This window comes from Dermacentor albipictus, unplaced genomic scaffold (assembly GCF_038994185.2).
Source record: "Dermacentor albipictus isolate Rhodes 1998 colony unplaced genomic scaffold, USDA_Dalb.pri_finalv2 scaffold_26, whole genome shotgun sequence".
NCBI lineage: Eukaryota > Metazoa > Arthropoda > Arachnida > Ixodida > Ixodidae > Dermacentor > Dermacentor albipictus.
Window position 1 is genome coordinate 3,346,016 of NW_027225580.1, and position 4,798 is coordinate 3,350,813.

General features: G+C 49.3%; 1 non-coding gene across 1 annotated transcript; it reads left to right on the forward strand.

Moving 5' to 3' along the window:
• TRNAS-AGA (transfer RNA serine (anticodon AGA)) lies at window positions 1-79 on the forward strand. Its single transcript has one exon. It is a non-coding gene; the product is annotated as a tRNA-Ser (tRNA).
• Window positions 80-4,798: the final 4,719 nt, after the last annotated feature.

A 4,798-nucleotide genomic window follows, 5' to 3' on the forward strand; every position in this document is an offset into this window, starting at 1 on the left:
GTCGTGGCCGAGTGGTTAAGGCGATGGACTAGAAATCCATTGGGGTCTCCCTCCACAGATTCGAATCCTGTCGGCTACGTAGCGGTTACTTTTGTTTCTGCCAGCGCTTCGTGAACGCGTATCAATGTGGCGCAGTAGGGCTGTGGTGTACATGCGTAGTCGTGGCCGAGTGGATTCTACTTCCGGCTTCCGTCCGGTATGGTCGTTAAATGTCGAGCTCCGCAGGAGCGGCTGTTGCGGCCCGTTCGGGCCGCGGAATCAGGTTTTCGGAAACGACCCAACGGGATTATCAACTTCTTTTGCCACAGCTGCCATCAGGAACTACTGTACTTACTACGGTGTTCTTACACGGTGACTTGAAGGCAAGGCCTTATCGCGTCTAGAATTTTCGCGATGCACTCGTCCGCCATCATCTCATGTCGGAAGTGGTTGCCCTCGGGGCCTACCAAATGAACCACGTCTGGGCCATCACCTTCAAAGACCTTCAAGGCAAGAAGAAGCTTTTGTCTACCAAAGCTTTTAGCGTGAAAGACCACCGTTGTGCTGTGATGGACCCCTGCTACCAAGATGTGAGAATGAAGTTGTACTGGCTTCTCCACACCACGCCCGATGAAGACGTCAAAGCAGCCCTGGCACCATTCGGAACCGTGACCGAAATCTCCAGAGAAAGATGGCGTGTTGCCGGTTGTAACGACAAGGGGTCACATACACGCCTAGTGTCGTTGCATTTGAAGGCAGGGATGTCAGTCGAAGACCTGCCGCACCAGGTGCGAGTAGGGGAGGATCATGCTCTAGTCATCGGGCCGGGAAGGCCTCCGCTTTGCCTCCGGTGTCATTGTACTGGCCATATACGTCGCGAATGTCGCGTGCCGCACTGTGGGCTGTGTCATCGCTACGGCCACGAAGAGACCCAGTGCGCGCGTAGCTACGCGAACGTCACTGGGCCGGGTCGTAGTGACATATTAGACGAACACCTGATGGATCAGGTCGACGCCAAAGAGACAGCAGCAGCAAGCGAAACACATCCCAGCGAAGACAAGACGCCTGAGGCCACGCCCCCCTATGTAGACGAGGCACAGAAACTTCAGAGAGCCACTGAGGAACTACCGCAAAAGCTTGCCCCTGCAAACGATACCGCAAGCGTAACTACTGTCAAAGAGCCTGGGCCCAGCAAAACATGGGAAGGCAAGAAGGAAGAAACATGCACCAACGTCACTATGGAATTGCCGGTTGCGGCAGTTACTAAGCGCCCGCGAGAAAAAGCGAGCAGCGACGACCAGCGCTCTGACTCAAAGTGTGCAGAAGAACCTCCCTCCAAAACAGCGTCTACCCGTAGGTCTAGCTTCAAGCCAAAACCTACCGTGGCACCAGACAGGAAACCAGCGCCGTCTATGCCCCCGCGTTAGCGGGAGCATGGTTCGGCTAATCACTTCGTTGTGGGACCGGTGAAAGACTTACATCTACAATGGACAATCACGGATGGCAACTCAACCAAGCGACGGGCTGCATCGGGTGCAGCAAAGACAGCAGTGTTCACTGGTCTAGCGTTGTAAGTTTCTACTCATGTGAACAGTATCTCGTGTCGGTTTGTGTAAACTTTACTTAGAATGGACGTTAATCCTGGAATAGCCCTTCGTGTTGCAACACTAAACGTACGCGGCTTCGGAGCCCCGAAGGCGGCAACTTCAACTGAGCCGCCTGTTATTAGAAAATGATATCGACATTCTAGCTATCCAGGAAACAAAAATTGAAAGCGAGGAACAAACTGATGTGATGGTGGAAATCTTTCGGTCAAGATAATCCCTGCGTGTGCCACGCCGTGGGTAAATCAGGGGGGTGCGCAATTTTCTTGCGTAACTCCGTCAGAATTGTAGAGCAGTCTGTCATCGCTTCTGAAAGTGGTCGGTTAGTAGTTTGCGATATTTATGTTAAGGACGCACTATGGTGAAATATTTGCATTTATGCACTAAACAAAAATTGAAGGACGCCTGAGCTTCCCCTTCAAGAGTGGAACACGACAGCGTTCCCGTCGACCCGCCAAGGGGTGTAAGACAATGCGCTACGGCGCAGCGATCACTTACGAGGCGCCCCGCATCGGACGCGGTGAGCGTCGAGCAACGCAGTGTTCGGCGCGGCAACGAAATGTGCGCCTGAGCAAACGGAACGAACCAAAGAACTCGGTGTCTCGGAGGACGAAACGATCTACGCCAGCCGAACGTCGTGATCGGCATGGGCAGAGAGACAGATAGATAGTAATCAAAAGAAAGGAACGGCGCTTGAGTCTGCAACCCGTGTGGAAGAACGGCGAAGCGTCGTCAGGGGAGAGGGAGTCGGGGCCGCGACGCGCCTTGCACCGGTCCGCGCACAGCCCCAATGCGCGCGTGGCGCGCCACCTGTCGGGGCAGCGCCGTACATTGAGAGGAGGGGGTCTTCTGTGTTTGCCGCAAGATGGCTCTGCGTGTGCGGTATGCACAGAAGAAGTGTTGCGGAAACGTACTGCGCTACTCATGTAAATGCGACTTCTGTAAGTTACATGCTCATAATTACCGATATCCACCGCAGTCTAACTTTCTACGGCACGTTTCTAAGGCAACACCGCATTCACTAGAAGCACTTTTGTACTTCTTTCAAGCCTCGAACTCGTGGCTGAGTGGTAGCGTCTCCGTCTCACACTCCGGAGACCCTGGTTCGATTCCCACCAAACCCATCTTCGAAGTTGCTTTTTATTTATGAAGTGTCTGCCATGATTTATCGCTCATGGCCAACACCGCCGACACCGACGCCGACGACACCGGCTTTTCTGCGACACGAGCTCCTTAAGCTACCGCGTTAAAACTAGTGAGCGTTTAGATTTTTTCCGATACATCGATGCCTTCTTGAAATGCGAAAGAAATGTGTTACTATTAGGAGACTTCAATTGTGTATGCGTGTATGCATGACTGAAGACAACGCCAAGAACTTACCGATGCATGATAAGAGCGCATCGCTACTTAGCGCAATCGTTCAGGAATACGACCTAATTGATATAGGTGACGTACTGCGAGAAAAGCGAGTTCAGTTCATGCATTTCTAAGGCACAAGCCCGCCCGACTTGACCGAGTGCATCTGACAGCAAGCCTGTTATCTTTTTGCACAACATATGCCGTTAAGCACGTAAGCTTGAGCGATCATACCTTAGTAACTGTTACAATAGGCACGAAGCGTAAAACGAGCCCCTTTAATTGGGACCTCTGGAAATTCAATGATAGCTTCCTGCAAGACGAAACCTTTATCGAAGTAATAACGGCAAAAATAAAAGGAATGCAGGAAAACTTCATCAGGCCTGTCGAGTTGCGGGAGCACTTTAAGTGTGAAGTTAAGATGAGCGCAATCGAAAGAGCTAGTGTCGTGCGCTACAAGGCAAGAGAGAAAGAAACCGAGTTGCAGCGTACTCTAGACTATCTCTTAAATGCGGAGAGCACTGTTCCCCGCCTGCTTGCAAACAAAGTTAAAGAAGTCAAAGGGCAACTTGAGAATATTGATAAGGAAAAATATCAAGGTGCGAATAAGGTCGCGTGCCGAGCGGCTCTGGATGGGCGAAACACCTACCAAGCGAGCGTTAAGCGACGAAAGAAGCTACGCTACGAGAAATGCAATAACAGAGCTGCGCTAGAAAGGTGCGCTTTCCACAGACCAAAAGGTTATCGATCGAGCGCTAGTGCAACGTTTTAGAAACTTGCTAGGCTGCGGGGCGAATGTGCGAAAGGGCTTTGAGACCCATTTACTGAAATTAATGCAACGATTAGAAGATGAAGTAAAAACACAACTTGAAAGAACAATAAGTGTTAGTGAACTGGAAAATGCAATATATGACTTGCCTGCAGGGAAAAATCCGGGGCCCGACGGGCTTGGTGCCGCATTTTATAAATACTTTAGGCATCAAATGGCAAAAATGCTCATCAGAGTTATAGAAGAAGCTTATGAATCTAAAATCCTGCCTCCGTCATTTAAAAGAAGCCATGTCGTACTACTACCCAAGACCAAAGACCCTGTAAAATTATTGTCATCCGAAGTATACCTACCCATAAGTCTAACTAACACGGTTTATAAGGTTTTTATGAAAGATATAGCTAAGCTACTTCAGTCTGTGGTTAAAACTTGGTCGGTGAACATCAAACTTGTGGAATAAAAGGGTGAACCATGCTCACGAATATTCATGTAACCAGAACTATATTGGAACTATGTGACCTAATGCACGCACGGGTAGCCATGATTCAACTCGACTTAGAAAAAGCTTTCAATGAGGTAACCCGCCGCATTCTTTTCTCACTCTTAGAACACATCAACGTAGGTACCATCATTTATGATGGAGTAAAAATGGCCTACACTGGCTGTTCTTCGAAACTAAATATTAATAAAAAATTAACCGAAAGCATTACAGCATACTCTGGTGTAAAACAGGGATGCCCTGCCAGTTCATTGCTATTTGCAATTTACCTCGAACCGCTGTGTTTAAATCTAATGATGAATAAAAAGATACGCGGTTTCCGGCTCTTATCACGTGAAATAAAGGTCTTATCCTATGCTGACGATATCGCAGTATTATGCACTGATAAGGAAAGTATTCGGGAAGCTATGCATACCGCAAGAACCTTCTGCAGCCTTACAGGAAGTGCAATAAGCTGGCAAAAATGCTTAGGTTTTAGGCATGGTGAATGGGAATCTACGCCTGAAATTTTTGACACTATGAATTTCAGCGAGACACCTGCTACTGACCTCGGCGTACCACTCGTACATTACCGCGACACGACCGAGCAGT